The sequence below is a fragment of the Centruroides sculpturatus genome, unplaced genomic scaffold (assembly GCF_000671375.1).
Source record: "Centruroides sculpturatus isolate CEXI.00-Female unplaced genomic scaffold, Cexi_2.0 scaffold126, whole genome shotgun sequence".
NCBI classification, from domain to species: domain Eukaryota; kingdom Metazoa; phylum Arthropoda; class Arachnida; order Scorpiones; family Buthidae; genus Centruroides; species Centruroides sculpturatus.
Genome location: NW_019384298.1, coordinates 526,724 through 540,457, shown reverse-complemented (window position 1 = coordinate 540,457; position 13,734 = coordinate 526,724). Strand labels below are relative to the sequence as shown.

Here is a 13,734-nt window from a genome sequence, read left to right as displayed (position 1 = left end):
TTGCACGGAAGATACTCTATTTTTATTTCTACGTACCTTGGCGAATAAACCTTTTTTTTTAAAATGAAATAGGTCATATAAAATCAAATTATCGAGCATTGCTGTCCAAAGAATATCTAAAGGAAATTTTAATATTTGGTACCAAAAAATTTATCCTGTTTTTTGATGACATTCTTTCGAAAAACAGTTGCAAATTTCACGTTGATTTATGCTCGTTGTTATTCAGAAATAATAAGAAAAAATTCCTAATCTCTGACTATATCTTTCTGGCCTCCAAACTTGTTTTTTATAGCTCACACGGCCCTTCTTGGTAAAAGCTTGGAGATCCCTACATCTACATCATTGAAGCAATGAATGGAAACTATATTTTTCACTGTTATATCTTATATTTTCATTTTCTTACCAGTTTTATTACTAATATTCATACCATAATATATTATTTTTGATGTTTATACTGGTATGATATTTGTTTATATGTATCTGCAGTTAAAATCTACCATGCGAAGAAGATGAATCATTCGAAACGAATGTGCATCCACACAAAAAGTAGTGTGAACGGTTAAGAAATTTGTTATCGAAAGATTTTATACAACCGTGTATACTATTTAAAAAAAATGTATATGACGTCGCTAATTCGTATGATTAATGTATATGTGTATGTATATAAATAAAAAAAAATATATTTTTAAATATAAAAGTGACAATATTTTGGTGGAAATGCTAATTTAAGTTTTCAAATCCGGACGATAGTTCGTTTTAGAGAGATCATTTTCCATATCTTACTCAAGTGTGATAATTTATTGGGTTGCAATTTTTTGTACACCTGTAAATTTTCGCTGTCGTTCGTCCGTCCGTCTGTCTTTCCTGAATCTCTAGAAGGTTTCAGTTATATGAAAGGCGAGACCAGATATGGAAACCTTAGGGGGAGAAGGCCCTGATTAACTATATATGAACTTCCAATGAAAATTAGAAGTCACATTATTTCAATTCAAAATTTCCCCTGAAAGCAGTTAATAGATAACCGGCACGACTCCATTGTTAACGGAAAAGTATGATATACAGGAGCAAGCCACTACAGTACTAATTTGAGGTGAAGAGCATATATATTAAATAAATTAAAAGTATGAGTAAAAATTGCAACCCGGCATTGTGACGATGTCGCAATAAATAATTGCTCGTTGTCATTATAGATTGCAGTCTTTCATAACAAATCTCAATTATTCTTTAATATTCTCTCGTTTGAAAATTCATGGAAATTTACAAACTTTTCATTCAATTATTATTTGAATACATTTCTTTTTTTTTTCTAATTTATTCACACTAAAATATTATTATTAATTTCAACCACTTCTATAACTAATTTACTAATATATAATCAATATTTCATATATTTTATAATGAACATTTGTTTATTATTATCAAATATATGACTATTGCTCACACAATCGTGCCTTGAATCTGTTTAACTACAAAAAAGATAAATTATGTTCTTCTATCGAATCATTTCCGACCTTAAAAAAGCATTAAGGTCAACTAGAAATTATCCATTAATTTACGGATTAGTAGAGTTTATAGCTAGGTTGGTACACGACTAAGATGCCATTTGTAGAAAATGAGCTCAGATTTCGTGGAAAATATAGAAGAAAATAATAATAATTTATTGTATAAGAATTCATTGTAACCGTTGTCTGTCCCTTTAAAACTTCAACTGAAGAGTTAGAGGAAATCTGTAAATTTCTGTATGTGTGTCTTGGTCAAATAAGTTACCTATTTTATTGAAATAATGATTTATCATAACTTAAAAAATTGTTTGGCTCATTAAGCTTCTCTTACTGTAAATATCAGAATAAATAGGCCTATATTAAAATAAAAATATTTAGAATATTTTTATTTTCCTATTAGAAGCAACAGAAATGAAAAGAATTTTACTTATAATTCAATTATCATTATATTATGCTTATGGTGATCATTATTTTGCTTATTTTATATATATATTCGGGTACAAAACTTACCGGCATGACGTTGAAAATTTGTTGAATGTCTTTCATTAAGCAAAATAATTGTATTTTATTATAAAACTCTCATTATAATTTAAATTTTCGTAGACTTTTCAAATGTAATAGAAAAAATGATGCTGAATTAGCTCTTTATTAGCTTTCTTCTTAGCGGAATTTTATAACAAATATTATAATTAGTTTAAAATAATTATTTATTATATTTTAAATTCATCAAGACTACTCAGCAATTTTTATTAAAAAAAAAGAGATTAAATTTATCACATCTATTCATTTTATATTCATAAGAAATAAATTAATCTTTGACTTCTCGAATAAAAATATTTGTTGCACGTATAATTACGCGTATGACTCATTACATTATACTTATATTTATTTTCTCTTTGCTGACTTTTCTTTATTAACTTTGTTTTTTAACAGTCTATTTCTAAATATTTTAAATACAGAAAATAGTCAATTATAAAGATCCAAATCACTGGCAATGTAAAATCAATTTGAGGCATCAATCATTTAATTACTCAAGCAATTAACAATTTTATTAATTTCAAAAATATTGAATAAGTTTAATACATTAGTCAGTTACAATGAGATATTTTAGATATTATATTTTATAAATTTCCCAAAATTTTTAAGCTGATTGGCTTACAACTAGCAGAAATCTCTTTTGACTTTTGCAACTAATCATTATTCGAGAAATTAAACTTTATTTATTTTTTCCTCTTTTATTGATTCTGTTTAAAATGTACTATGTTTTATTTTGTTTTTTCCTCTACAAATTTTTCAGAAAATGACCGGATTTATAAGAATTTTTTTTATTTGTTTAACTTTATTCTGTACTGTACCTATTATCCCATAGCGTGTAGTCAAGTCAAGGACGTCCACTGCAAGTATTTGGACATGCTATTGCCGTGACTCTTTATTTTAAAAAAAACAATAATTATCTTTCATTTGATGACATTTGTGAAATGCTCCATAGAAGCTAAATATGGTCTAACATTATTAAGTGTAATTTTTTTTTTCAAACAGATGCTCTATTGTGCTTTTAATATATTTATTGTTTAGAACGATTTTTTATTTCAACTTTCTTCTGTTACAAGCAATAAAATTGCATAATGTTGTGTAACTTGTTGGGAATATTGAAAAGATGAAAACTGAGTGAGCATTTTCAGAAGTCAAATGCTACTCATTCAATATTGCTATAACAGATTATTGTGTAAAATGAAATTGCAAAACAAAAACTCTCAAGCTTCTAAGACTTAAATAAAAGCCAGAATATATTACTTTAATTCATTTTTAAAAAAATAAATTGCTCGAATGTCAAAGTGCAAAATGTAGAAGTTCACTCCCACGTTTAACAGTGAAAGTAACACTATGAAAGAAAATTTCAATATTCATTAAAAGCACCTGTGATTGCAGCTGCTTTTAATGAGTATTCGAATTTTCTTTTATAATGTTCTACATTTTTTTAAGGCGGATACCTTATTGCTTTTCGAAAAAAGGAAAGTTCATTGAAGTAATCAATGAAGTAACCAGAAGTAAATATTATTAGTAAAAATTCAGTTCTTTTTAGTAATTCAAACGATTATTATAAAAATTTTAAAATGCTCATGTTCTTGATTTTCAATTTACTTTAAAGTTCTTATATAATTAAGCTTGAGTGAACTAATAAATAAATATATAATACAGTATATACAGTACTCAGCTTTCATTAAATTTACTTAGAATTTGTTTTCTTCTGTGATTTTAGATTATCCTTCTTGAATTTAAATATGGACTACCTATCCTGTGCCTTACCAATGGGCTGGAGTTTTCCAGATTTCTTCACACGTTTACATAAATAGAAACCAATTCTACCGGTTCCTATTTAGGCGATAGGTGTGTGAAGAAATGGTGAATAGAAATAATCCTTCAAGTTTCTTGAAGGATCATTTCTAGCTGTTACCAGATTTAAGTATAGGAAAAATGGTCTCTATCTAAAAACATCAATAACCATAATTCAATACGGATATTTAAAAATGTAAAGAAATTTGAAGACAAGAACTTAAATTATTCTCATAATAATTTTCTTTTTATTTAATAATGTAGAATGCATAACTTATTTATTTTAATTTTATCAACATTTGACCTTTTATTGCATTTTATTTAGAAAACTTTTATTATTAGAATCTCTTGACGAAAGAGAAATATACAGTATATAAAAAGGCTCGTTGATTATATTATTGCGATAATTTGCGGCATTATAAGGATGAATAAAGTAAATTGCAATATTGATTTGCATAAAGTAAAATTATAGTTCGTTTTCGTACTTTATAAATTGAATTCATGGATGGAAAATAATCTAAATATATAAGTCACATATCAAAGAAACAGCACTCAACATAATCTCCTACCGAAAAAATTAGTATATATTATTTAATTTTCAGTGTTATTAGCATGAGATATTCAACAAGACTTCAAGACGGCTTTTAATGATTTACATATCAATTTATGCAAAATAAAAAATAAAAAAACTAATTTCTAAGAATCCCGTAGGGCCCGATTGCAGAACGATGTTATAATATAATTAATTTGTTAAACAATAGTTTATTTCATTGAAATAATAAGCATATCTGGTAAAAACAAATGGAAATTGCCTGAAGACAAATTAAAATTAGAGAAACTCCCAAGAATATTCAAAGAATTGTCATTTAAATACTGAATCAGCAATCTTTGTCTTTGTCTTTAACATTATGAAACATGCGTTATCGAATAATAAAATCAAGTCAATAAAACAATGAAATCAGTATTGTTAATTTTTGAATATTTTTATGATATTTCTGGGAATAATCATAGTTTTATTCTAACAACATATTGAAATAATTACTAAACAACTTTAATCTAATAAATTATGACTTGATTAGATTTCGTGAAACTTTAATTTGCCTAAATTTTCGAAAAGTCATTTCATTAAGTTCACATTCTATTTTTTATACTATTCTAAGAATGATTAAAATAAAATTTATTGGAATTTATACAAGATATACCATTTAAAATTTATTATGAAGTATGAAATTAATAAGAGAAAGTATTCGATATTTATTACATGTCGTTTGGCAACATTTTATATACCGAATAATTTGTTCTAAATGTCTCTCAAATAGCAGAACACGGTTGCAAATCACTTCCAATAATTTTTACATTTATTTTATAGAAATCAAATACGGCTTTGGCTGTATAAACGGATCAATTGGGTAAAGCCTGCTTATTGAAGTCAATATCCCGAACACAATATCTGCTGTCTGTACACAAGGAAATTTATGGATTTTTCAATCTATAAATGAACCAATTTGGATTATTTTTAATAGAATAACAATGAAAACTTTTAAGAGAAACATTTAGTTAAAAATGAACATAAACATGATTATTTTATAAAATTCTGCAATTTCTTCCTAAGTAAATGAGTTCACTTATGTTTTCTGTCTTGATGACAACACATTTTAAGAAAAAGTACTTTTTTTTAACTGTTTAATTTTAAAATTTAAAATTTTATTTGTATCACATTACCTATAACAGTAAATCAATGATGAGTCAAAACTTTACCTATCACATTACTGATTGACACATACATTTATTGATTTAATTGTAAAATAAAAAAGAAATTAAATCGTCGTAAAAAAGCGAGAAAAAACTTTAAAAAATATATCTATATAATATTTTAATATATATATTAATAAAGAAAGTTTTGCTCATTAAATAAAAATGATTAATTCAATAAGATGAGAAAATTAGGATTGAGGACATAAGGTTATTAAGAGGTCATTCAATGGTCTAATATAGCCTACTAAATTATTCAAGTAATAGGTTTTAAATGTAACACTATAAATTTATTTAATTATCTTAACGAAATAACAAAATTCTTATCGAACTTTTGAAATAAGAATCGAATGGCTGAATTGCAAATACCTCAACTATTATCAATCTTTAAAAACGTTTAATGTAAAGTACGAGTTTTTCTCCCAGTCAATTATTAATCGATAATATTAAATTAAGTTTTCCTGATTAAAAACTTACATTCCAATAAAACATGATGGATTTTTTTTATTTATATTGCATATGTATTGGTAAACCTGTCCTTGGTTTACTATCTGATTTAACGTAATGACTTTCATAAGGAAAATTGCTCAATTAAATTTTAATCATAACGAACAAAGGTTTTTAAACGGCATATTGTAAATGATAGTTAACGAATTGTGAACTGAGAGTTATTTTGTATAAAAATTAATCGAGTTTAGATTTTTTTTAATATTTTTTATACGTCTAGATCAATTACAGTCGTGTCTCGCTTTTCATTTAAACTATATTCATGTCTATTATTCTCGGAGCTTGCCTTACACTTAAGGAAGTTTTTCTACTTATTATTTTTACTTCCGAATCGGTTTTAAGTCTAGTACTACTGAACACTTAATAAACAATAATATAAATATGATTTTAAGCTTTTATATGCACTAGTAACTAGAAGGGGAGCTGCGATCTGGAACCGCCATATTAGCGAACTATATTTGTAATAACAATACTTACGTCATGAGGTTCTCTAGGAGATGAATTTGTCTGCAATTCAGATTAAATCTAGAAAAAAATAATACGTTTTAATACAGTTTTCTGTTTAAATGAAATTTAATAATTACACTCTGTTATGGAAATGACGTTGATACGTTGTTCTACATTTACATTATTGAAACAGATGCCAATAATTTTTATATGCATGATTCTTCAAATATAAATTCATCATCTGGATTGAATTGCAACTGTATGTAATGACGTGGCAAGCATTTTTATAATTTGAATATTCGAAGAAGCGAAAAAAATAATTAATTAAATATTCAGATATTTCGAAATATATCAAACAATTTTAGATAACTTTCAATACATAGTCAATACTAACGATTGCAGTATCTTTAAGTAAAAAAATATATCTTATTTTTAATCATATAAGAATAAATTATTATTTTGAAAAATTGCATAATAAAATTTTCAAAAATTCGAATTTTTTTCTCAAAATAAACAGACTATATTTTGAGATTATTATCAATAATTAAACAAAGATATCAATAAAGAGGTCAGATAATTTTATTTCTTGGTTACTTAATTGAATCAACCCTTCATTATCAAAAGATTAGAAGCTTCCATTTTCCAAGACCTTGACATGGAAAAAAGCAATAGTGTTACTGTTAAAAATTTTCACGTCATATTTTTATTGTTTATATTGTCTTTATAACAGTTAGCTTCGTGTAACATTTTAATCGATATCTATAAATAAATAAAGTCGTGTCTAATCAAAATTAGGTTCAGATAAATCAGGACAAAAATCTTCATATTTTATTTGCATAAACAGTTATCAACGAAAATGTAGAACAACATATCAATTTTTATCTATTATTATTATTATTATTATNTCTTTCCTGAATCTCTAGAAGGTTTCAGTTATATGAAAGGCGAGACCAGATATGGAAACCTTAGGGGGAGAAGGCCCTGATTAACTATATATGAACTTCCAATGAAAATTAGAAGTCACATTATTTCAATTCAAAATTTCCCCTGAAAGCAGTTAATAGATAACCGGCACGACTCCATTGTTAACGGAAAAGTATGATGTACAGGAGCAAGCCACTACAGTACTAATTTGAGGTGGAGAGCATATATTTTAAAATTAAATTAATAAATACTGTAATCTGATTTTTCATTAATATTGTTAATTTTATCACAGCATTAATCATATCTAAAATGATCTAATCGTTGCTAATACCTGTTCAATACTAAAATAAAAAGAAATTATTATTATATTAAGTAGTAAGATTGCATTAATCGATCAATATAACCATTAAGAAATTATTTTGGCCATGTAAAAATATTCTTATTACATTATAAGTTTACAAAAGTAACGTTATTTTAAGTATTTCTGCTCATTACAGAGGTCATTGATTTGACTTTTACAAACATATCTCAGATCTTCATATCTTATCTTCGATTAAATAATAAACACAGTTAACTATCTCGTAATTCCATAATCGGACACAACTTTATATTAAAAGTTATGCTCCTAGAAAGTGTAATAAATAAATATTTTATAGGTAAAACCAGCAACTCTCATGATTTTAAATATTTTAACATCCAAACGTTTGTGATTGTTTGGAAAATGGAGGTAAAGCAGATAGTGGCGTAGCGAACATAACTAGCGCCCGGGGCACAACACTTTATTGGCGCCCTCCCCTTCAGAAACACATATAGTTTGTCTTGGGCGCCACTCTGCGAGTGGCGCCCGGGCATGATACACCTCCTTGCCCCCCTCACTACGCCACTGAAAGCAGATAGATCAATATTTCCCAACGTGGGGCCCACGCCCCACAGAGGGGCAATTGGATTGTTAAGGGGGCAATTCGAAAATGGACTCTTCCAGAGTTTAAGTTAACCGTACAGCTACTGTATAGGGGGACATAAGAATTTTAGAAAGGCATAGGTGGGGCATAGCACAAAGAAGGTTGGGAAACACAGATAGATTGTTCAGGATTTCTTTTAATGTTGAAATCTTGAAATATTTGTAGAGGTATTACTATATTATCAACTATGTCTCCATTGATATGCTAAAATATTTTGGTAGGTTAAGTCATCAACAAAGAATATAAGATATTTTAAAGTCTATATTTAAATAATTCTTTCAAATATGAAACCTCTAAAACTGGCATACATATTAAAGCGATAAGCAGAAACAATGGATAATGCAATTATATAAGGATTCTCCTCTTTACCATTGGTATTCTGAGAAGTCGACATGAAAATATCAGACATTACATCTATACAAATACACCTACACTCGGTTACAAAAGGCAACACTTTAAGTGCTGAAAATTCTTAAGCTCATACAACCCACATTTCTACTAATACATTAAAATATTATCTGTTTAAAGACACTAATTTTATGTTAATCTTATTGCATCTACAGTAGAATAGACACTGTATATAGTCTGGAGATGAACCTCTGAAAATAATAGGCCTAATTAAACAAAAATTTAATTATACAATAATAATTATTTTCAAAATATTTAAGTTCTTAAACATAAAAATGATAATTTTTAAAACTAATTTGTAAATTATTTATTAAATTCTCATTTTTCTAAAAATTTAAATTTATAATCAAACTGTATTAGAAAATAATTACAATATTTATTGTTATATAACTTTGTTATAAGCTTATATATGATAATCTGACATTAATAAATTATTGTTAATATTGTAAATTTCTATTTTTAATATTGTTAAAGTGTTTGTTTTTATTTTACTGTATGATAGAGCATCTACATTTTATTTTTCAAATAGAAAATATTTAAACTTTTGTATATTTGATCATATTGTATATATTATATTTTATACACTATGAAAATATAATAAATCAAGAATTTATATTAAGGTTATTTTAAAACATTTCAAAATAATTATGTAGGTGTGATTTAAATTATGATAATACTTTTTTGAATTTTTTGTTTTTAATGGATAGTTATTATCAATACATTTTTATCAATACCTCGAATCTATCTTTTTATTTTCCTTATCAAACATAGTAACTGCGAAGAAAGAAGACAATGTATATTTTTAAAATCATGAGAGACATTTCTTCTTTAATTGAAGAACAACTATTATATTTTCCTCAGAGAGATTATCTATAACCGGCAGAAGTCTCTTTTTTAAAGATGATTTTCTAGAAATAATTTTAATGACAATGGGCATTACGGAGATTTATACAAAGACTACCGATCAAAAAATCGATAAAATTAATCATATTCATTCTTAAATATTTTATAAAATATATTAAAAATATTCTTTTAATAAAATGTGTCAAAGGTAATCATTTATAATCGATTATAGATCTCATTTAAAATTTTAAATAAATTAGATTAAAATATAACTAATAGTTAAAATGTGTTTATAAACTTATAATCTTAATTATATTTTAAATATATTAATTTTATTTGAATTTGATTTTTTTTTGTTCTTGTAATGCTAGTGAATGGAAAACTAAAGGATTTGAGCATCTTCATCTTCGTTATCAGACTATAGATATTGAGAAACTGAACGTTTCAATAAATTAAAATTAACTCTAATTTAATTCTAAATTTCAAAAATAAAATTCTAAAAAGTCTTTAATTCCTATCTTAAGCGAAACTTAATCTTTTAAGTTATTATATTGATGCATTTAACTAGAGTCTATAAAAAGATAAACTTGTAAATCTAATCTTAAACTTTTCTAATAAAATTAATAAAAGTAAAAAAAACAGTATTAATAAATTTATTAGAATTATTGAGCTAAAATTAGAAAAAAATTGTAGACCTATAAATTTCCACTGCCATCCGTCTGTCCGTCTGTTTGTTTTTTCTTCATCTCGAGAACGGAGTAAGATAGATAAAAGTCGAGGCAAGGTATAGAAAACTTAGGGACAGGAGACCCCAATTAACTACATATAAACTTCCGATACAAATCGGAAGTCATGTCATTTCAATTCAAAAATTTTCCCCTGTAAAGTGACTCTATTGTCAAAGGAAAAGTGTGATGTACAGGTGCAAGCAACTACTAATTTGAAGTGGAGAGCATATATTTTAAATTAAATAGAAATGATAAAAATATGATTAAAAATTGCAGTCTGGCATTATGACGATGTCGCAATAAATAATTGCTTGTATATTATTAAACTTTATTCCAAACAGATATTAAATTTGAGGCACAATTTTTCCTAAATCAAAGTAATAATGTAAAATAATATTTTTAAAATGGCAGATAAAATATAGCTTAGTTATTATATTTCGTTCTTGAGTGTGCAAAATTTAATGATACGAATCTACAATAATAGTTTTCATGACTTCAACACTCTTAAAATACCTGGTCGTAGTCATGGTTACCTGAGTCATAAGACTTTTCACATTTATATATTGTACGCTATGTTTTCGACTGAAGTTACTTCGATATATATAACATANTATTAATTTTATTTGAATTTGATTTTTTTTTGTTCTTGTAATGCTAGTGAATGGAAAACTAAAGGATTTGAGCATCTTCATCTTCGTTATCAGACTATAGATATTGAGAAACTGAACGTTTCAATAAATTAAAATTAACTCTAATTTAATTCTAAATTTCAAAAATAAAATTCTAAAAAGTCTTTAATTCCTATCTTAAGCGAAACTTAATCTTTTAAGTTATTATATTGATGCATTTAACTAGAGTCTATAAAAAGATAAACTTGTAAATCTAATCTTAAACTTTTCTAATAAAATTAATAAAAGTAAAAAAAACAGTATTAATAAATTTATTAGAATTATTGAGCTAAAATTAGAAAAAAATTGTAGACCTATAAATTTCCACTGCCATCCGTCTGTCCGTCTGTTTGTTTTTTCTTCATCTCGAGAACGGAGTAAGATAGATAAAAGTCGAGGCAAGGTATAGAAAACTTAGGGACAGGAGACCCCAATTAACTACATATAAACTTCCGATACAAATCGGAAGTCATGTCATTTCAATTCAAAAATTTTCCCCTGTAAAGTGACTCTATTGTCAAAGGAAAAGTGTGATGTACAGGTGCAAGCAACTACTAATTTGAAGTGGAGAGCATATATTTTAAATTAAATAGAAATGATAAAAATATGATTAAAAATTGCAGTCTGGCATTATGACGATGTCGCAATAAATAATTGCTTGTATATTATTAAACTTTATTCCAAACAGATATTAAATTTGAGGCACAATTTTTCCTAAATCAAAGTAATAATATAAAATAATATTTTTAAAATGGCAGATAAAATATAGCTTAGTTATTATATTTCGTTCTTGAGTGTGCAAAATTTAATGATACGAATCTACAATAATAGTTTTCATGACTTCAACACTCTTAAAATACCTGGTCGTAGTCATGGTTACCTGAGTCATAAGACTTTTCACATTTATATATTGTACGCTATGTTTTCGACTGAAGTTACTTCGATATATATAACATATAAATGTAATATATATATATATATATATAGCTCTGTTGTAATATACACTTATACAAATTTTATAAACAATTTCCCTGTATTTTGATCTAAAAATCTGCCTTTTTAATATTAAATACTTTAATCTGAATATAGAAATATAAAATTTAAAATTTTGTTTTTAAATCATACAATATTAATTGTAAAATTATTTTATTGAAAATTTTTAATATTTCATATTTTAATAAATTAGATGAGGCGAAAGGTTTATAATTTTTATTTTTATTTTTTAAATTAATCTTCTAGTTAATTAACCAATTAAGTTAATTCTATTAAAAATAAGTTGAATGTGACATACCTTTGGAACTAAACAACTAAAACAATTTTTAATTATTCTACATTATTTTTAATTCTGGCAAATTACGCACTATTGTTCTCAGAACAATTTCATCCTCATTTAACCTTTTCTTCAATGATAAAAACTGGTTGCCAGAAGAAAAAATCTGCCAGATCGTGACTCTGATCAAGCATCAAGCATATATTTATAATGCAAGTCTACAGATGTCTAGTGAAAGTAAAAGTACAATCCTATTGACTTTTGCCAATAGCGTTATACTTTTACTTTCAATCGATCTCTATATTATTGAAGACTGGTGAAAAGTATATACAAATTTCTATAATTCCCTTGTTCTTTTCTCCATTGTCGTTGTTTTCAGTTTCTGTGAAGTCGATATTGTCCTTTATTCATTTTCTCTACTTTATCCTTTGTCTTACTCATTTCCTTTTGTTTTCTTGAATATTGCTTATTGAAGTCATCTCATTTTATACATTTTAAATAATATTGAAATTTATGAGTTTATGTATTTTAATTCATTTTCTCCACCAGAAAATTCTTATTTATTATATTAAAAAAATCTCTTTTTATCAAATTTCAGATATTCAAATATCACGATCCACATTTGTACAGTTATTAAGCTTCTATAGAATTTAAGGCTAAATATATTTTAATTTTTCAATAATTATTTTAGATATTAAACAATTATATATGAGAATCATTACTTTTTTTAATAGAATAAGTCTTCAATCTTCTTATAAAATAAATGCAAAAATATTTTTAAAATATTAATTCTAGAAATATTATTAATTTAATTGTTGAAAGATATTAAAGAAATTTAATAATTTCTTTTAAAAAAATTAATAGAGATCAAGAAATGATTATAAATCTAATCTAATACATCCAATTTTATTGGCACAAAATATAGGAACAGTTCTTCCAATAGTCTGGAATGACGTTTTGGATGGTATTTGAACGAGTTCTGACGTCATTACCCAAGGCCAACATCGTTCTTATGAAGGCTTACATATCATACCATTGATAAGGAGGTATTCAATAAGACGATAAAAGAAAAATTCCTCGATGGATCCTTAAATTATTTAATTACTGTAAATTCCATTGATAAGTTTTTCATAATTAATTAATTATACATGAAAGTGAAAGTTAGTTACTACTATAAAAATATTTTAGTGAATTTTATGTAAATAGTATATATTAACTTTTTTATATTACATCAAAATGTTTATTTAAAAAATTATTAGAAGTTGCTTACCTTAAAGTTGAGGGATATTCTTTAATAAATCCTGTACATAATTTTAAATATTTACGTAAATAAATTATATATATATATATCAATATAATATAATTATTAAAAAATAATGTAATGTAATA

The 13,734-nt window shown here is 25.5% G+C and overlaps 1 long non-coding RNA gene across 1 annotated transcript in view; it reads right to left on the bottom strand.

Moving 5' to 3' along the window:
- Positions 1-4,222: 4,222 nt before the first annotated feature.
- The window catches only part of LOC111630334, an 11,613-nt gene continuing 2,101 nt past the window's right edge, over positions 4,223-13,734 (bottom strand). Inside the window, exons 2-4 of the long non-coding RNA XR_002757511.1 lie at positions 13,616-13,646; positions 6,573-6,620; positions 4,223-5,325 (exon numbers count right to left, since the gene is read on the bottom strand). This is a non-coding gene — a long non-coding RNA (uncharacterized LOC111630334). The remainder of the gene's footprint in view (positions 5,326-6,572; positions 6,621-13,615; positions 13,647-13,734) is intronic.